Raw genomic sequence first — 21,624 nt, forward strand, 5'->3', positions numbered from 1 at the left:
AAGGAATAACCCCATCTAAGAATGTTCTACCAGTTCAGATGTAAAAGGGCAGAGCCAAAAGTTGGTCATGTGAGAATCGTAAGGGTGTCCACTTACGATTTAATAACACTTTTAGAACTACACCAAGATACCAAATGCAGCAGGCATTGTCATCAAGATAGTTCAACTTATTTATACTGTGTCTTTTCATAGCAACAGCCATGTCTAATTTTATATGGTAATAATTTCAGATAGGGAGAGTTGATAAAGGTCGCCATGGTGACCACACATTTTTTGTCTCCATGGTGACACTCACAAATGGTGAAGACCTTTAAATTTAATTTTATGTAAAGTTCCAAATGATTTTTTCTCCTCAGACTAGATAATGTAACACGACTAAAACAACTTTAGTTGTCTATCATCTTGTATTCTTAGGAAATCAAAGGGAGAAGAAAAGTTAAAAAAAAGAAAAAAAAAAGGACTAGGTAAAAACTCTTTCAAACAGATAGAACATGGGTTTGTTTTTCTTTCCTGGAAAACAAACAAGTGGCCTTTGATAAATAATCATAATAGTGTCCGATAATTAAACATCCACTCTTTTGTATCTGTTCTCCTATTCAATCTTCATGATAGACACTTGTCCTGTTTTTTCAGATAAGAAAACCGAGAAGCTGAGTCGTTGGTTTTTCTTAAGGTCACAAAGCTGGTAAAGGGTGGGGCTGAGATTTAAAAGGCTGGCTGACTCCAAAACTCCTACCAGGCCCGTGAAGATATTCCATTTATTAAACGGTGTCAGCACAGTCAGCACTTAGTCAACTTCATAAAAATTGGTCGAGCTTCAGGAAGAAGTCAAGTAAGACATGAATTTCACTCCTTTTGTCTGGACAGGAATTTGAGAAGACTCGGTTAGTCACACAATTGCTAGGGAAATGTAAGCAAATGAAAGAAAGTTTAGAGGGGGAAAAATGGGGAAGAAAGTTTGGAGCTCAGAAGCTTGGATAGCAGGCCAAGAAGATAACTAAAAGGTAACGTGACAGTAAAATATAAACAGTACAAGCTTAGAATTCTTGGATAGGGCTAAAAGTATCTGTGTCTTTATAGACTAGGTGTAGAGCAGAGAAGCTGGAAAGACAGTTTCTTGAAGTAAAATCCTATTTTTCATTAACTTCGTTTTAAAAGTACAGCTATTTTAGGGACACCGGAGTGGCTCAGTGGGTTAAGCATCCAACTCTTGATTTTGGCTCAGGTCATGATCTTATGGTTCTAGAGATAGAGCCCCATGTCAGGCTCTGCACTGACAGTATGGAGCCTGCTTGTGACTCTCTCTCCCTCTCTACCTTCTCCCCCTTTGCACAAGTTTCTCTCTCTCTCTCTCTCTCTCAAAAATAAAAATACATAAACATTTAAAATAAATAAGAGTACAACCATTTTACCCCAAATGTCCTTTGATGTTCAATGGAAACACTGACAAACCTCAGGGTTCCCAGAGGTGAGCCTCAGAATATTCCAGCTCTGCCTTCACCTGTTCATGGGAGAGTGGCCAGATCCTAAGAGCTAGACTTCTTCCAGGAAGAATACTCCCCTTTTTATCTGGGAGTCTCCACTTGACCCATTTCTTACATCACCTCTGAACACCAATGTCACACCCCCCAGTTCCAGTCATTCTGTTCCCTTCTGGTCCTTTCTGTGTGCAGAAGGTCCCTCATTGAGTTAAGTGCTTCATAGCCTTAATAAGGAGGAAAAGCTACTTCTCGTGAACTATTCCAGTCCATACTTCCAATCTGGTGAACTGTATTGCATATTCTACCCGATAAATCCTGCAAGGTTCATATTTTATTAAAACATACTCATTTAAAAGGAAGGACACCTGGAGAACACGTCCTTGTGTTTTTCAAACTTCCACTCTTGAAAAACATTTAGTTCAATAAACAACCTTCAGGCAAAAAGTAGAAGCAACAAGAAAATAGCCATGGTTCTCACAACTGCCCTTCCTCATCTCCTAACTGTAAGATCATCCGTTTTCTGGTCTCCATAACAGAGCCAAGAAAAAGTCAACAATAAATAGCAAGAGAGTAGTATACATGTGGTAGACATTCAGAACAACCACCAAAGAATAAGTGAGCAGGGCAAGTTTACAGGAAAGCACCAGTGGGAGGAGTTATGTGAGCAATGTGGGCAGTGAATACACTGGTGATTGAGAGTTTTACAAATTATTCTTCGACAAGAATAATCAAAACTGACGAAGATCACTTTCCTGCTACACTAAGTTAGTGTGGCTGCACCTTAGACGTTTAAATATGGTATATCAGGGTACTCCAGAGAAACAAAACAAATAGGAAATGTAGAGATATTCAGAGAGCAGAGGGGATAGATTCTGTTTAAAGAATTCACTCATATAATTACACGATTATGGAGCAAATTTGAAACTGAAGGAGCCCAACATCTGGAAACTTAGGCAAGCATTCACAGTCCAGCCTTGAGACACCATTCATTCTTCCAGGGAACCTCAGTTCTTTTCTTCAGGCCTTTGACTGATTGGATGAGGCCCACCAAAGTTACCAAAGATAAGCTCCTTTAAACTAAAGTTACCTGATTGTAGATGTCAATCACATCTACAAAATACCTTCAGACAATATAGGGACTAGTTTTTGATCAGCCACCTGGGCACCAAAGTCCACCCAAGTTGACACAGAATCAATTGTTACACAGGACACAATCATTTCCTTTAAAAGGCAAGTGACCTAAGAAGGTAGGAAGATCCCTGGGGGTGGGCGTGTTCCTGAGGACAGGGACAGGAGCCAAAGCAGGTGAAGAGGGGCAGGGAGGAGACACTTCCTTCATAAAGAAAACACAGCAGGAAGTCAAAAGTGTCAATAGATTTCTTAGGGTCTAGGAGGTCAACAGGCACGTTTCGTGCCTTAATGGATATTTATTTGAAAGAGCCAAGCAAAGCATTATCAACGCAAAACACTGATTAACTTCCCATTTTCCATCGCCGGTTCACTTTTAGTCAAAAAGAAGATGACCCTCAAACCAAATAATTCTGTGTTTTCCTTGACAATGTTTTGACCTCTAATTTCTCGCTCTCTGTAAATTCTCTCCCAGTGAACAAACCAGAAAGTGCTGGAGGAGCTGTTTTGTGTGAGGAAGTCAAGGCCGAGTTGTAGGGTCATTCAGAGAATGGGTATGTGGTGGGCAGAACCATCAAGAGGCATGAAATGCACCCATTCTTTAAAAAACGTTCTGTGGGAAATTTCATTCAGTTCAGACAGGTTGAAATACAAGCTACTGAAATATATATATATTAACAGGAATAGCTGCATTACAGTAAGAATGCCTCTATTATCCCAAATTAGCTGCAAAAAATCCCTTCAGAGACTTGACAGGAGGTAAAAAAGAAAAAGAAAAAAGAGAGAGAGAGAAAGAGATTTCTCACAGCATCACAGAAAAGAAAAACCCCGGGATAAGAATATTCGTACAATACAATTTTGTTTCATAACACACTCACACAGACTTTTAATACCCAGCAATTACAGCAAAGGATAAGAATGAAAATTGCTGCAGGAAGCAAGGATAAAAGACTGAAGAGACTTCGCACAAACATTTAAGAAAAAAAAAAAAAAAAAAAGACTACTACTTAAAGTCTCTTAGGAATTCCCAGACTTTCAAGAGGTCAGCGTGAGGTGGTGTCAGCGGGATGAAATTTATTTCAAGGCGTGCTCCATGCCGCGTGGTTCAGCCTTGTTTTGGAGAACAGCTCTTTGCCTTTGCCTTACCAGTCAACACACTGGCAAATGGAAGCATACGTGGGAGATGCTGTGGGACACGTTCCAGGCCACCGCAATAAAGCAAATATCACAATGCAGCCACTCAAATGCATGCTTTGGTTTGCCAGTGAATAGCAAGGTTACGTTTACACCGTGGTGTAGGCCTTTAAGTGTGCCACAGCATTACGCCCCAAAAAGCAACACACACACCTTCATGGAAAATACTTTATTGCTAAAAAAAAAAAAAAAAGAACGCTAACCAGCAGCTGAGCTCTCGGCAAGTTGTAATCACTGACCACAGAGCAGCCAGATGAGATAATAATGAAAAGCTCGGAAATATCGCGAGAGTTGCCGACACGCGACGCGCAGACGCAAAGCGAGCGAACGTCGGCAAGATGGCGCCGCCAGGCTGGCTCGGTTCCGGGTTGCCACAAACCGTCAATTCGTTAAAAGAGCGCTATCTGCAAAGCACAAGGAAACGAAGGGTGTCGTAATCCAAACTGCAGGCGCGAGGCAGCGTGGAGCTGCTGAGGGGGGTATTATGATGAGCGTAAAATGGTCCCTGCCTTCAAATATCTCAGACTCTAGTAAACACTGATTTTTTTTCTGAGCAGCTGCTATGGAGTCTTCTGTTTCCTCCTTAAAACTGAGTGATTTTGTCTGTACAACTAGACCCCCCCCGCTTATCGTACGGCATCATAAAGATCAACCCCACACCGAGGATGACGCGGTCCTGCCTTCACATGAACCCGTTCGGTTCAAATCCATAAAAGATACTATGTCAGCCCATGAGGATTAAATAGAGAGTGGAGCGCTCCTGGCGACCTCAGACGGCTTGCATTCTAACGGAGGATACTGACCTGCACACAAACGGTGCAAATATTAGCAAAGTAGAGCAGAGCTCTGAAGAGCAAGATGAACACCAAGGCGGCCGTCGGGGAGGTTCGCACGGAAAATCAAGGCGGGAGACCACCACTGACTGAGATTCTACCAGCCATGCAGACCCTATGCCGCCGGGATTTATGCGAGGACTGAGAAGAGGCATCCGATTTCAGAAGGTGAAAGAGGGTGTTCCAGGCAAAAGAACAGAGGTTGCAAACAGAGACAACCTGAGGCAGGCAAGATGCCATGAAAAGGCGCTAGGCTGTCGGGCCAAACAGACTCAAATGGCAGCTCTCCCCGTGTGAAGCGTGGAATGTTCGTTTTACAGCCTCCTTGAGCCTCGGTCTCCTCGTTCGTAAATTACAGGTGCTAACAGGTGTGTCACCCACGAGTGACCCAATGAGATGTCTGCATACCGCCTGACACCTGGTAGTGCTGTATGTTTGTTTACAAAAATAACAAAGATAAATAACTAAACCGTGCTACTACCTAACAGATTTTTTTGAGGCAGCCAGATGAAACTCCTCTAACTTCATGTCATTTTCTCCCGTTCAGCATTCCCTACCTGCAATATTCAGATGCAGCGCCCATGAGCATTATTACAGTTTACCCATTTCCAAATTTCACAGCCATTCCCCTCATCATTCCGCTGTGAGGCTAGAGTAGTAATGGCCCAGCATACGCCCTCAGTGCGCAGTAACCCTTGCTGGATATTACCGCTGTCCGCTGGGCGACTGGAAGAGAAGCAGAGAGAGAGAGAGGTCTTTAAGAGCGGCTAGCCACTTTGCTTTCCTTGGAAGTAAAATTCTGTATGTGGAAATTCCTGAAATGCTACAGACAGAAATTTATGCGAGGTGTTAACAAGGTCTCTGAAAGCTTAGAGATGCCTCCTAGGCTAATGTCCAAACTCACACTTAGGAAGACTCTGTCCCGTGAGAAGAAAGAGCTATGGTTAAGCGGGTGTAAATCACCAATGTAATAAAGTAAGAGGTGCTATGAGCATGTGCCGGCAGTTTAACAAATTCCCTCATTTTATGCATGATTTTTGCAGTGTTTGCCCCAAACCCTGGAGGTACTTTACTAAACAATCTATCGTTGGAATAGAAGTAAATGTCAACTAACTCAGAAATATGTTTCCAAATAATAAAAAGATATGAGGCCTGGTGGCTTGGAGAATACCTACTAGCCCAAAGCCTCTTTAAAATTTAAACATTTTTTAAATACTTTGTTGATTAAAAAGGACAACAAAAACTCCAAAGGTGACCATATTTACCTTCTCTCTGAAACTCTATTAACAGGCTCTGCCCATTTGAACCATTTCCTTTGTCATATCTAGCAGAAATGGGTTTTCCTACGGGTACGATGACAGACAGATACAAAGAAACATAGCTAGATACTATATAGACTATGGTTTTCCTATATAAAGTTGCACTGATTTTTCTCCGCTCTACCAAGTGAGAGGTGTGATGAGAATGAAATCATATTTGCAGGAAAGGAGTTGGTACGTACTGGATAAGACCATCTTCAGCACATTCAGATGTCGTGGGCAGTTTAAAGAAAGATTAAGGATTTCCTCAAAAATATAGTAGGTGGCATCCCCCTCCTTTAAAACCTCACTTAAATGACAGCAAAAAAAAAAAAAAAAAAAAAAAAGTAATCTAAGCCAACAATGATGCAGAGAAGAAAAGAGAGAAGAGAGTTCAGGGAATTTATGAGAATGAGACGTTCTAGAGGAGCTGGAAGTGCTGAAGCAGGACAGGAGGGACCAATCAAAGCAAACATATGAAGCAATCGAGCTCAGGAGAGCAGTCTTCCAGACAGAACCCCAGAGGCTCAGGACCTAGAAATATCAGGTCCATGAAGGACAGCATTGGGGAGACAGTGCGACCAAACCAGGAAAGCAGAGAAAGGAGAAGAGAAAGCTCTAGGGAGGCCAGGGAGGAAATAATTGAAAGTTATTATAAGAAGGAGTCAGTTTCACATCCTTTAATTTTCAACCAGGAAAATACCTCCAGGCAAAAAAAAAAAAAAAAAAAAAAAAAAAAAAAAAAAAAATCTAGAACTTCATCTGACCACTACAGAAGGAAGAATTTTGGATTCTAGTATATAGAAGCCCCCCAGTAAAAATCTTCCATGACTACCAAGTACCCTAAAGCAAGCCCCACCAATTCACAAACCCCATTCATATACAATGAATATCAGCATCAGGCTTTTAGTGCCTCACCTTAAAATTGAAAGGTTGGCCAAGGATCACCAACATATAAGCCTCCATCATGATCGGGGCAGTGGAGGGGAGACCAAGGTAAATAAATTTTTTTTAAAAACATGCAGTACCTGGGTGGCTCAGTCGGTTAAGCCTCTGATGCTTCAGTTCAGTTCAGGTCATGAGCTCACAGTTCTTGAGTTCAAGTTCTGCATTGGGCTCCACGCTGCCAACATGGAGCCTGTTTGAGATTCTTTCTCTATCTCTCTCCCTCTTTCTCTCTCCCTCTCTCTGCCCCTCATCCCCCCCTCTCAAAATAAATAAATAAATGTTTAAAAAATACAATAAAGTATTTGGGAATAATTTGAACACTCTCATTTGTGTACTCATTAGAGAGGTTTTGTATTCATAAAGCAAAAATAGAAAAATCATAGAAAAATGAAACTTTTCAAGATTAAAAACCATAATAAATTAATAGAAATATTGGGAGGTAAATTGGGAAAACCTCCTAGAAATAACTAAAAGAGAGACAAAGTTGAGATAACAGATAATAAGTGAATAGAATTAGTCCCAAAGGTCCAAGACCCACTTAAGAGTCATTCAAAAAAAGGAAAAAACAGAGAGGAGAAAATTATCAAAAAAGGTATTCAAAAGAATTTTCTAAAGATTGAAGGATAGCAATCTCCATATTTTATTTTATTTTTTAATGTCTATTTTTTTTTTTTTAATTTATATCTAAGTTAGCGTATAGTGCAACAATGATTTCAGGAGTAGATTCCTTAATGCCCCTTACCCATTTAGCCCATCCTCCCTCCCACAACTCCTCCAGCAACCCTCTGTTGTCTATATTTAAGACTCTTTTATGTTTTGTCCCCTTCCTTGTGTTTATATTATTTTTGCTTCCCTTCCCTTATGTTCATCTGTTTTGTATCTTAAAATTCCTCATATGAGTGAAGTCACATGATATTTGTCTTTCTCTGACTGACTCATTTCACTTAGCATAATACCCTCTAGTTCCATCCACATAGTTGCAAATGGCAAGATTTCATTCTTCTTGATTGCCAAGTAAAACTCCATTGTACATATATACCACATCTTCTTTATCCATTCATCCATCAATGGACATTTGGGCTCTTTCCATACTTTGGCTATTTTCTATAGCACTGCTATAAACATTAGGTGCATGTACCCCTTTGAAACAGCACACCTGTATCCCTTGGATAAATACCTAGTAGGGCAATTGCTGGATTGTAGGGTAGTTTTATTTTTAATTTTTTGAGGAACCTCCATACTGTTTTCCAGGGTGGCTGCACCAGTTTGCATTCCCACCAACAGTGCAAAGAGATCCTCTCTTTCCACATCCTTGCCAACATCTGTCATTGCCTGAGTAGTTAATGTTAGCCATTCTGACAGGTGTGAGGTGGTATCTCATTGCAGTTTTGATTTGTATTTCCCAGATGATGAGTGATGTTGAGCATTTTTTCATGTGTCAGTTGGCCATTTGAATGTCTTCTTTGGAGAAGTGTCTATTCATGTCTTTTGCCCATTTCTTCACTGGATTATTTGTTTTTTGGGTGTTGAGGTTGATAAGTTCCTTATAGATTTTGGATAGTAAGCCTTTATCTGATATGCCACTTACAAATATCTTCTCCCATTCCATCAGCTGCATTTTAGTTTGGCTGATTGTTTCCTTCACTGTGCAGAAGCTTTTTATTTTGATGAGGAGCAATCTCCATATTTAAAATGTTCCCACATGACTAGAAAAAGGATCCACACTTGTGCCACACCTGCGTGCAACATTGTGAAATTCAGAATGCCACCAATGAAGAGGAACTGTCTACAGGGAGAAAAATCAGGCTCAGTAGAAAATAAAAGGCATCAAGTTGCCTTCTAATCAATATTCTCAAAACTCTGAGGGAAAATTACTTTCCACCTAGAATTCTATTCATAACTATGAATTAAAAATGAGAATAAAATGTAAACATCTTCAGAAATGGAAGTCCTTGGCAATTTATTCCCATACTCACTACATCTAAAAGTTATTTGAGGAGGTGCTAGAGCATGCAAAGGTTAAACCAAGATGAATCAAATCTCAGGATCTAGGAAGCAGTGAAACCAAGCTAGAGAAGCAATAAAGAAAAGTCCCCAAATCACAACCAGGCAGCAGGCCTGGACAGAATTAAGTCCAAATTGGAAAAGGAGGAGGCAAGACAGCAGAACTCTTTATTTGGGATGGGGGAGGCCTCTAGGGAACATCATATTAAATAGATAATTAGATAGGTTGGGCAAAGTTGGTTAAAACTGAGAATGTGATAAAGACAACAGGAAAAGTCAAAAGTAAAAGCAATTAGAAACTCCAGGAAAAACAAAAGGATAAACAAGAAAGAAAATATAGGGCTTTATTTGGTTCTGCAATGAATAATACTTGCATAGTCACAATAATGAACTATATACTAATTTTCAACTTAACCTCCAGAAAATGAATGAATGAGATATTTATGGTTATAGAACAAAATTTAAATGTTAATAATCTTTATATTTTAAAAGTAAGAAGAAATGACAGTAGAAGCAAAAGAGAAGAAAGAGAGCTGAAGAATAAGATGGGGTGCAGAGGCACCTTCAGGATGTACAACCTATGCAGTCACACACAGCTCATGCCTAAAAGGGCCCCATGCAGGGTTTGATGATCCTGTATCATCATCTTGATATTCAGGATAGTTTTTAAATGAGGGAACATGCATTTTTATATTCCACTGGGCCCTACAAATTACAAAAACAGTCCTGAAACTGAGTGCAACAAGAAACAAAGGTCTGCTTACAATTCTTTTTTTTTTTTAATTTATTTATTTATTTTGAGAGAGAGAAAGTACGAGCAAGGGAGAAACAGAGATAGGATAGAGAGACGTTGCCAAGCAGGCTCTGCACTGTCAGCACAGAGCCCAATGAGGGGCTCACGTTCACAAACTGTGAGATCATGACCTGAGCCAAAACCAAGAGTCAGAAGCTTAACCGACTAAGCCACAGTCTACTTATACTTCTTAAAGTTACAGAGTAACTATATTTATAGAGATACTGGGAGAAATGGTGAGAAGAATGTGTACATTAACTAAATCCTCATCTGACCCATCAGAATAAAGACATAAAGAAATAATGACTGTATTTAGGGATTGACAATGACTAACATAAGAAACAACTAAAAGAGATAAAAGTAGTTGCCCCTGAGAAGAGGGACGAGGAAGAGAAAAGATGGGCCCAGGCACCACTGCTTCTTATTATAGGCCCTAATATGTTTTGTTTTATTTTTAATTTTTCATGTTTATTTATTTTTGAGAGAGAGACAGACAGACAGAGTGTGAGTGGGGAGGGGCAGAGAGAGAGGGAGACACAGAATCCAAAGCAGGCTCCAGGCTCCGAGCTGTCAGCACAGAGCCCAACGTGGGGCTCAAACCCATGAGCTGTGAGATCATGACCTGAGCTGAAGTCAGATGCTTAACCAACTGAGCCACCCAGGCATCCCGTGTTTTATTTTTTTAACCTTGTATGTATATATTACTTTCATTTTTAAATGAACTTTTAAAGGATAATTTTAAAATCATACTATAGAAAATAGACATTCTATAACATATTCTAAAAAATAATTCCATGAAGCAACAAATCATTTACATAAACTTTATGTAAACTTTGCATAAACTTTACGTAAAGTTTACATAAAGTTTACATAAACTCTAATTTATTTAATACAAATATTTTATGATTTATATCTTAAAATGGAAAGTGGCAAGCTCAGAACATGTATGACATAGTTTCTGCCCTCTTAACATTCACTTATGTTATAAATCACATTGTCTCAGCCAAGGTCAAGGCTATACAGAGAAAGAAGAAATTATCAAAGCTGAGTAGCTTCCAGTGGTCATGATTGTTTTAAAGGTCTGTTTGTCCCATTTCTTTTAACCATAACACTGTTTTTAAAAGCTAAATATTTCCAAATACCGATACAGTTTTTAGTGACTGGTCCATATTTTCGTTAAGGAGGAAAGAAGTAGAGTTCTTATGCTCTGAAAAATAACTACTCGCTTATTAGTACTCTAAATAAAAGGAGGGGAACCCTGTGGGAGGTTTGAGGAAACCAAGAAGTACTCTGACCCATTAGCTGCTTTCCTTGGACTTTTCCCATGATACAAACACAGGTGCACTTCATTCTCAGCAAGTCTGGATAAATGATCTTCGGCCAGTGGGTCAAACTACCAGTTTGCTGATGTAGATGTAAATAAGAAAGTATTTGGAAGACAGAGACTCTGGTAATGCTACTAAACATCCCATGTCATGAAGAGAAATTGTAGTGGTTACTGCATAATCATCAAGTCCTGAATACTTTTGCCTTAGGGGAAAAAAAAGCAATTTACAGCAATATCTACAACCTGCTTCCTGATAAAATAATCCAGTGTAACAAAGTATTTTTTTAAGTTTGTTTATTCTGAGAGAGAGAAAGAGCATGCGCACGCACACGTGAGTCAAGGAGGGGCAGAGAGAGGAGGAGAGAGAATCCCAAGCAGGCTCTTTGCTGACAGTGCAGAGCCAGATGCAGGGCTCAGGGCTCGACCCCATGAACCATGAGATCATGACCTGAGCCTAAATCAAGAGTCAGAGGTTTAACCAACTGAGCCACCCAGGCGTCCCATAATTTAGCCAAGTCTTAAAGGGCCTACAAGCTCCATCAAATTCCCCTTCCCAGCACGTTTAAAAAAAAAAAAAAAAAAAGGACAAGGACATCCTAGACATCCTAGCATGAAAACCATAGCCCGTTAGGTGCATAAACCAAAATCTGGCATTGTTCAAGTCTTGCTTAGTTCCAGTATTTTCACTAATGGTCTTAATGCCAAGATGGCCAAATTCCCTTAATGTGAAAGAGTGATCATTACCAATCACGTGATAATCTTTCGGTATTACTTTAATTGATCTCATACCCAGCTGATGATAGGGTGGTAGAACTTTGCTAAGGTCGACAGTTGGGCCATACCTAAAAGGGCAGACAGGTGCTGATGGCCTGTGAAGTTTTAAGTCCTGCCAAGTGCCTGAACGTAAAGGACAATTTTTGAGGATGTAGTTTTGAGGAAGAGGAAAGCATATGATGAGTTTGGTAATTCCTGAAGGAGCCATTCCAGATCCACCTAAAGGACATGGTTTCCCAGGGGGAAACTAAAGGCCCGTCCACTCAAGCAGCAGGTAAGAAAGAGATGGGCCATCGAAGCAACACCATGCAGCCTAACCATGGCCACCCACCCACTGGGAAGGTAACAAGCCCTGTGGTAAGAAACAATATGGTGGAAGGCAAGCGGGCAGGGAGGAGGGAAGCAGGCACTACCTGTATCACAGGGAGTCAGAAGAAGGGCGAGTTACTGGCCAGGTAGGTGGGAGGGGCCACCAAAGCAACAGCTGTAGAAAGAACCAACATAAGGGAAGAGAAGACGTGGCTGGACAAAGTGACAGCATGTGGCTGGTCTGCAGAGGCAGCAGGGCAGGGAGGCTGTGGCTGCCTGTCTGCGGGAGTCCCCCAGCCCTGCCGTGGGAGCGTGCCTGCAGACGGGGTCATTTAAGCACATGTTAGCGGGCTCCAGAAGGAAAACATGGAACACCAGAGAATAGAAAAAACAGAATGAGATCTGGATTCGACTTTCTCACTTGCGTCCAGCAAAAATTGTGGCAATATTAGTAACCTGTTTCCCTTTTAACTTTTCCTTTTGAAACCACTGCATTTGCAATGATTGCAAAAATGAGACAAAGAACTCCCACACCCTTTATTCAGATTCACCATTTTAATGCTTTGCCACAGTTGCTTTATCATTGCCTTTCTATATATAGCACATTTTATATACTTTATATAGAGTCTATGCTATATAATAAATAATATTGGATTTTTTTCCCTGAAACTCTTGAGAGTTTGCTGACAATCTCCTGCCTTTTCACCCCAAGGTCCTTCAGCATATATCTTCCGAAGACAAGAATGGTCCCTTCCATTACAATGAATTAAAAACACAGAGAAATTAACTTTGACTTGATAGGGCTATCTAATCTACAGGCCGTATTCAGATTTCTCCAGTTGCCATAATAAATGTCTTCACATCGGTTTTCCCCCTGATCCGGAATGCAGTCCAGGACCCTGTGTTGCATTGAATTGTCATGTCTCTTTAATCTCCTTCAGTCCGGAGCACTTCGTCCCACTTTCCTGGTCTTCCACAACATTGGCACTTTTGAAGACTTCAGGCCAGTTGTCTTTCAGTACGAATTAGATTCAAGTTATGCATTTCGGGCAGAGATTCAAGGTAAGAGGTGCTTTAAGTACCTCAGACCAGAGCTGTGTGTTGGTTGCTCCCGTGATAGGTGCTGTAAACTTTGATTGCTTGGTTGGTTAATAGGAGGTCCCCAGGTATCTTCACTATGAAGTTACCATTTTTACCACTGTGGTTAATAAGTCGTGTGTGGGAAAGACTATGAGACCGTGTCGATCTCCTGTCCCTCTCTAAACTGTCATCCAACAGTTTTAGCATCCATTGATGATTCTGAATCCATCTTCACTCTGATGGTTACAAAATGGTGATTTTTCTAAACCTGTTCTTTCCACATTTATCAGATGGCATTCCACTTTAAGAAAGAGGTCTCCTTCTATTCCCCATTTATTTATTTATCATCACTATGGACTTGGGGATCCTTATACAATTCAATGAATTACAACCCATTGCTGCCATCGTTCCTTTTGATGCTTAGACTGTCCCCCGTGGCCAGTGCGAGCTTCTTAAGCCTGTCCCAGTGGCATTTCGAGGCGTCCTCCTGTTCTGTGAGCACTTCCTTACTTGCTGACATAACGAGATGCCCCAGAGTCATCCTGGGCTTTCTCCCCTTCAGCTCCGAAATCAGCCATTTTTTTGAGGAGCGTTGGTTTACCTTAGTGGTGCATAATATTTAGAAACGGACATCTAAACACACATAGTGTGCTCAGCTATTAGCAACTTCTTACAGAGGACCATGAAGGTCAATCTAGAGGTCTTTCTCTCGGGGGAGAGAAGGGTCGGGTGGGTTTCAGAGAAGGAGTTTCTAATTGATCACACGGCATTTATATTTTATACTTTACGTATTTAATTTATGTGTTAGCAAGAACAGGGAAAATGGTATTGGCACTGCCCCTATTTTCATTTCCAGATGAATGGTCTTGCGATGGCTGTGGCTGAGGTTGCGGTGGTTGCTGCTGTTCCGTAACCCCAGGTGTCGTCCGGTGTCTGGGGCGTAAGTACCTCGAATCCAGCCGCGACTGACCACCTCTCTGACCGCTCACGAAGGCTGCGTTTGTCGGTAAATGTAAACTAACCCAAGCTGGCTCTTTCTGTACTCCTACTTTGGGGCCAGGACACGGTAACCCAACAAGGGCAGTGGTAACACATCGGGCAGTGAGTATTCACGCAATCACGGGCCGCACCGGACAGCTGGGACTCAGGCCGCGCAGAGCACTCAGCCCACCCGCTACCCCCACTACTCGAATAAATGTTCCACGTCCTCTAAAAGCTCTTTCAAAATACTCACAGACTCTTTTCCATCCTTTAAGTACAGCTGAGTTCCAACTCACGCCTTCCGTTGGCTGAACCCCCCCGCATAAACCAAAATGTTCGGTGACATGATATTTTCGCAGACTACGGTCAACATAATTGGCGGAAATAAATGCAATAAGCAACACCTCTTGGGAGCCGTCTATTCCCGTTGTGGGCCAGCTTCAAATCCGAAGTGGAGTGATCAGCCCAAATTTCCGCAGTTCGGTGGCATGAGGAAAAGAAAATGCTTATTCAACACGAGTGAATTTCCTTAAGCATTGTGAAAAGATTGCTGTCAACAAGCTGTATCTCATGCCACTTTAACTTCTAAAATCCCGCTCCCGATTTAGAGCAGCTGCACCGGGAAATGGCGTCCATACGATGTCCAAAGAGACATCCCTGCCTCTTAACTAAATAAAAACCGAAACAAGCATTCTCGGCCGGTTATAGAGTAAAACGTGACCTGCATTCCATCCGTAAAGAGATCTGCCACCACTACGTCTGTAATTTTTATCACTGAATGCTAAAATTGTTTTCATGTTCCCGTACCTTTTGCTCCTAAATTTTCTTTACGATGTACACGCGTTGCCTTTGCCAGAGGCTCAAAAGATAATACTAAACATGGGTGTATAGGCACTGGGAAAAGAAAAGGACCCGTCACCCTAGCGGCTGTTGCAGGCCCCAAAGGAGACGCTGCCGGGGTAGTGCGGGACGGCAGTGGGGAAATGACATTCAGTTAAAAGTCCCTTTTTTGGTGGTTTTGTTCTGTTGCGGTTGTTTGTTGCAAAGACATAACATTTCTTTAAACGGCAACTATAGGCTATCTCGTGAGTTTTTCACTTCACAGTGTTTTCTGCCAATGCTCAGAAGAGAAGTTTGCATTTTGAGAGATTATGTTAGCTGGCCGAACCCCAAGAAGACATCAGCTGCCTCTGGGCTCTGGAAATCTGAGTCTCCCTCTGCACGCAGAGCGGAGGGCCCATGAGTCGGGTGGCAAGGAAGGTGTAAGGAGGCCACCTCAGAAGGGGGGGTTGCTCTGGCCACCACGAGCCCCAGACAGTCCCCTGCACTGCTCTATTTCAATACATCGAAGAGGTGCATTCATTCAACAACCGTTTTCTCTAGACCTACCCTATTCCGGAAACTCTGCTAAGTATCAATAATACAAAGATCAATATGGTCCCTGTCCTCAAAGGTTCGGAACAGGAAGGACAGGATGAGGGAAATTGTACATTTACAGAAGAGAAGGCTTTCTGAGTAAAAGGTCTTCTAAAGAGAAGGAAAGGGAAAAGAATGAGTGAAAGAAGAAGGATGGCAGGAGAAAAGGAGGGGAGGGATGGAGGGACGGAAAGGTCTATGTGATATGTGACCACAGTTCCTAAGCACTTTGATAAGCCAACTACTTTAGCGCAAAGCACTTCAACGCCGAGGAAAAAGTCCACTCCTTTGCCTTAATCATTTCTAACATCAAACCAATACTGATATCACAGTCCCTCCAGTTACCATCCCCACAGGAAACACTTGGCTACAACTGCATTTCCTACAACCTCAAGCACTCACTAGTCTATCAAGGGCGCTGGCATCTCGCTTCGTCCTGTGGGGGACAACCTGTACTCCCGACAGTGTGCAAAGTGGGTGGGTGGTAGAGAGCATCCGGGGGGCTGTTGACCTTAAGCACTCTTCAATAGCCTGGCCAGCAAGGTAAAAGGTGTCTGTCGCAGAAACCGTGGGTGCCCCTGCCCCTGCATTCTCAGCATTTACCACTTTCCTACAGGCTGGCCCAACTTCCCAACTGCCAACTCCCTCAACTCTTTCCCTCAGGGCTTCATCCAAGCTGGATCCCACTCTTCTCTCCCACCAGGCAGTTTAGAAGCACTGGAGAGTTAGCGGCCTCCCCCAAAGGCAACTCTCAACCAATGACCAAGAGGAGTCAGTGGAGAAATACCCCACTCCCTTCCACCGGGGCGTGGTCTGGAGACACGTGATCCACACTGGCCCTCAGAGTTCTCGGCGGGGACAAGACCCGGATGCCCACAGCGGTACTTGCGCGAGAACGTGCTGTTTATTCACTGTCTTCACGTCCCTATCTGACTCCCCTTCCTGTGCCTCCTGGAACCACCTCCCAAGTCAACTACTTGCAGTGGAATCCTTATCTCAGCATCCACTTCTGGAAGAACCCAAACTAAGACAGCATCCCACCCTAGACAGCTTCCCATTCAAATTGGCTGTCAGGTCTCCTAAATAGGATGAGTGCCCCCAGCCAACTGCACAAATACAGCATTTCATTTCAAAGCTTGTTCAAAATATTTGTTAACGCACCAGAACCCAAGAGCTAGAGTCTGGTAGGTCCTTTGTTGGTTGTATACTTCTGTTGCATGGATAGATTAATAGAGTTAAGGATTTGCATATGCCTCGATCATTCAATTTAGATAGTACATCGCTTACTTCCAATTTTTTTTGTTTTTTTTTTTTAAGTTTATTTATTTATTTACTTAGAGAGAGAGAATATGCACAATCAGGGGAGAGGCAGAGAGAGAGGGAGAGCGAGAGAACCCCAAGCAGGCTCTGCATTGTCAGTGCAGAGCCAGATGAGGAGTTTGAACTCACCAACTGTGAGATCAGGACCTGAGCCAAAATCAAAAGTCAGAGCCTTACCCAACTGAGGGGCACCCAGGTGCCCCTTCCAATTTTTTTTCTTAAACGCTTAGATTTTTCTCATATTCCAAGCCACCATGGCATATTTAAAACCACTGTCTATTACAAATCATAACATTAAAAAAGTTAACAGCGTGTAAATCATTTTGTTGTTAGTATTTACTGTAAAAAATAGTGGATTTTATGTAAGAAATTAATAAACAATACCCACTTTAGCTTTTTGTGAAATATATGTCTTTTAACAATAAAATTGCTACATGTGCCCTAAAGAATCACGTGAAAATGATAGGCAGAAAAATAATTATTTATGCCTACATACAAATTGTTGCTTTTAATATCTGGGTCCGGAGGTCAGACGCATCTGGGACCTCCCGGTTAAGAATCCTGGCCTTACAATAAAGGAATACAGCATTTTGGAAGTGGTGCAAATAGCATCTGAATTGTTTTTAATCATAATTGCACAAAACTAATCAGATACACTGTGAGACTCGATAACAGACACAATTCCCCTAGTCGGTTGTGCTGAGGGTCTGCTGTAGATGAGACGTACGTGAAAATCCAAATCGGTATCTAGAGCTTTCTATACTCTGTATAAGATGAAAGGCTCATTGACATGTTAATACTGAACAACACTGACGGCAGCCCAGCCTTATACCACCTTCTCCTGTCACCACAGCAAGAAACGGCCTTCCGTCTCAGAACACCCCAAGCTTTCCAGTCCCGTGTACGTGGTACCAGCATTCCCTGCTTTGTGTTGGTGGAGGGCGTCTGGTCTCCTCTCTCCCTGCTAGATCAAGGCCATCTGACACCTTTCTTTTTTTTCTCACCCAGACTACAAAACAGCATCTTGCTTTCTACTTAATAAACATTTGGCGACGGAATGAACTAACTCACTGGTCTTTTTGAGGTAATCATTTGGAAAAACGGGCCAAGTGATTCCAAATAGCAAACGCTATCTCTATTCATCAACCCAGTGGCTCTAGACATCGTACTTCCTCGCTTTCTCCACGCTGAACACGCACACATCCCACGGACTCCTTACTGATAACCCAAATGAAACGTCAGAGCCAAGTGACCACAACTCAGTGACAATTTTACAAAACAACTGTGATAATGTCAGATGCCCTCCGTGCATTCAGACGCCCACACAGCCCAGGCAACACGGAACGTAAAACTCATCCTTAGAATCACTTGACCTCCACATTCAGCACTACCATCCACACCCACCAAGTGACCTTGGCTATGTTGCTCATCCTATCGGCACCTCAGGTTTCTCTTCCACATGTTGGGAACAACCATAGATAAAGAAGCTGATTAAGTGATAGCTGTTGTCACATTTGATGTCTCAAACTTGTACTCCACCCCCACCTACCCGATACTCAGAAGCTAGATGCAGCACTTATCTACTTTAAGTCCTTAACCAAAGCCGCAAGCAAGCCTCTTTGCCCAAAAGGATCCTTCACACCTTATGAATTAAAAGAGAGTCATCTGATCAACAAGCATTTACTGAGCATTTGCTATGTGGCAGGTGTTGTGCCAGGGACTGGGCAAACAATGCAACAAGAGCCACACAATGCCTGCCTTCCTGGAGCTTAGAGGTTACGGAAGGGACAGACCAAAACATTCTGCAGGGGGGTGAGTACAGTATGGGGTCCTTGGGGGTACCCAGGAAAGGATCTGGAGGAAGAGGTGTTGGAGCCCAAGGATGTATAGGAATTGGTCAGGCAAACACAGCATGTGCAAAGGCCCAAAGTGTAGCAGATTATTGTATTCATGGACGTTATAGACATTTACTATCACAGAGGTGTAGAACAGTGGCCAGAGATAGGCCGGGGCAGAAAGCACAGCTGGATTGCCAGCAGCCTTGTAAATCTCATAGGGGAGTTTGAGCCTTGGGATACCATTCAGGCTGTCAAAGCCATGGGATGTGGAACATGATCAGATTAGAATGATTGCTCAGTTCTGGAGGACAGAACTTTAACATGAAAAGAGCAGAGGCAGGAGTAGTTAAGACGACGACTCCTGCAATACCCCAGGCAAGAGCAAATGGTGCTTTGGGTAGGATAATGGCAGCAGGGGTAAAAGTAACAGTGGATGAAATTGACAGATGTTTAGGAAGTAAAATCATGAAGTTTGTGGATACAGGGGCGACAAAGAAGAAGGTGTTGAGGATGACACCCAGATGGCTGACTTGAGCAACTGGACACATTTTTTGTGATGGAGAAAACCAGAAGATGAATTTGGAGGAAAAGATCCTGGGTTCTGTTTCAGACCTGGTAAGATGGTGATGACCATGGGACATACGAATGGAAATAATTGTTGGGCGCTTAGAAACAGGGTCTGGGGGGCAGATGCAAGTTTGGGCTTGTTGACTCACAGACAGTAGTTGGGCCCTGGGAGTAAAGAAAGGGCCAGATTGCTCAGTAGGCAGACTAAGCATGCCCTTAGCATATTAGCAAAACAGGAAAAGAAAGGAAAAGAAAAATGATTATGAAAGAAATTACACATTTTCTATTTCAAAAAGTGGAAGAAACTAGTCCTCGTGGGGAAAATCAGCACTTACTTAAGCCATCATTGGGTATGTTTTGCAATTTAGAATGAATTTGAATTTGAATTTTTCATAGCCAGGAAGTGGAAGATTATCATAATGCTTTCAGTATTTAGGGCCCCTAAAGATTTTACTGCACTCCTGAATGTAAACATTACCACCGCAATCTCAGAGCCACCGTGGGAAATCCAAGCTCCAGAAAACAAAAGCGATGGCTCTCTCTACAGATGCTCTGGGAACCTTGTGGCAATGTGAACTTGGGAAGGTAAGGAGGGCGGAGTCCCTGGTCAGAAGCCAGGTGGGTGACGGAGGCACTGCCTGAGGTCCCCGCACCCTCGAGCCCCTGCAGGTGATATCTATTTAATCACAGTATGTGGTCTGGGTGCCGATACCTTAACACATTCCTCTTTTAAGTAGAATTTTTGCCTTTTAAAGGAGATGTTTTGGAGACCATGCCCAGACCAAAATGCAGAAATCTTCTGGTCTAAATTTCAGACTCTGAGGTAGGTCTGTGGGGAGAGAGGCCTCCTTCTTGGTCAGGGGGCTGCTTTTCTGGCAACTTCCAAGTCACACTACATAGGTGGCCCCATTCCTCCGCCTGCTTGTGTGGACAAAGCCATAGAACGGCCATCACTTCTCAACTCTCTTTGTATCCAAGGCCTGGATGGCGTTCAAACCTCACCCCCCTACCAAGTCCCAAAACCACTTCTGGCTCTTGAGGTGCTAGCCACTTATAAAACTTCTGAAAAGTCAAAGTAAGGGCCAACTGCACTGTAACCTGAAGGCTTTTACTCGAGTAATCGCCACTGCTGCTGAAGGTCGAAATGCTGGCAGGAGAGCGTCCCCAGGGCCCATAAAGCTGTGTTTCCATTAAAGCGTCCTCAGATAAATAAGCACTGGGCCCTTGTAAACACTCTGTCCTCTACGGATGTAAACATTCTCAAGGTGTATTCAAGAAACTCAACCACTTCCAGTGCGGCATGTTATTAACAGCTGCTGGTTATTCCGCTCCCCCCCCCCCCGCCGCCCCCCGGTTCTCATGTGCCACTCATTTAGATCAGCATGGAAAAGGGGGGGGGGGGGGAATTCTGTTTACTTACAGAGCAAGAGTTACTGCTTAACCAAGCCGTGCTTCGCATGTTTGATAAGAGACCAGAAAGCAAGAAACGGTATTTTTTCCTTGGAAGTTAGCAATTAACTTATGAAAAGCATAGATATGTACCAGACTGGTTTGACAAAGGTTCTAGAAGGTGGTACTCACCTTCCACTCACCCCCAGGCGTGCAGTTTGCAATGTTGCCAACAGAACAACCGAGCGAGCCTCACTGAAACGATTTCGGGATGGGTTGCAGATCCGTTGGAATAAAAACCACTGGAGCTGTCGGAACGAAAGACATGTGTGAGGGCCCAGAGTATAAACTGTCAGTAATTCCCTCATCAGGCTCCACAAACCCTAAGAGGCGGCCATTTTGTTCTGCATTAACAGCTCTGTGCGCGCTCCCCGACGCCACACATGGAGGCCTGAAGAACTTCCGGTAAACCGGGAGCCCAGACAGCCGGGAAAGGACGGTGGGGAGGGAAAACACAGGCATCCTGCCCTCTGTGTATGAGGGATTCTTCTTCACGTGAGAGGCCTGGGGACTCAAGGCAGGGACATCCTCTTTAAAGCGTACTTCTCCGGAAGTAAAAAGCAGACATTTTTCTCCTACGCTGGTGAGAGGCCTGAACTTCAGGCACTGGGACAGGAAGTGACATAATATAAGAGCAAGAGGCAGTGAGGTCGGTGGTGATAACCACGCCTCTCAAAGCTCTGTACATCCACTCACTCCAAAGCGCGTCCTGTGGAAAATGCCGAGAACGCATTTTCAGAACCAAGCTGATGGCCAATTGTGCAAAAGGTCCTCCCTGGCATTTCCGGCCCTCGGTTGGCATGCTCTAGGGGACGTGCCCTAGGGGACGGTGAATAATTGTTCTTGGCACGAGGCATTGCGCGCTTGACTCTGCTTCAAATATC

General features: G+C 42.9%; 1 long non-coding RNA gene across 1 annotated transcript in view; it reads right to left on the reverse strand.

Moving 5' to 3' along the window:
* LOC109266171 (uncharacterized) overlaps positions 1-21,332 on the reverse strand; it is a 40,550-nt gene extending 19,218 nt beyond the window's left edge. Inside the window, exon 1 of the long non-coding RNA XR_002079611.2 lies at positions 20,873-21,332. This is a non-coding gene — a long non-coding RNA (uncharacterized LOC109266171). The remainder of the gene's footprint in view (positions 1-20,872) is intronic.
* Between the last annotated feature and the right edge of the window lie 292 nt (positions 21,333-21,624).

Source organism: Panthera pardus, unplaced genomic scaffold (assembly GCF_024362965.1).
Source record: "Panthera pardus isolate Hobbes unplaced genomic scaffold, ASM2436296v1 HiC_scaffold_1, whole genome shotgun sequence".
Classification (NCBI taxonomy): Eukaryota; Metazoa; Chordata; class Mammalia; order Carnivora; family Felidae; genus Panthera; species Panthera pardus.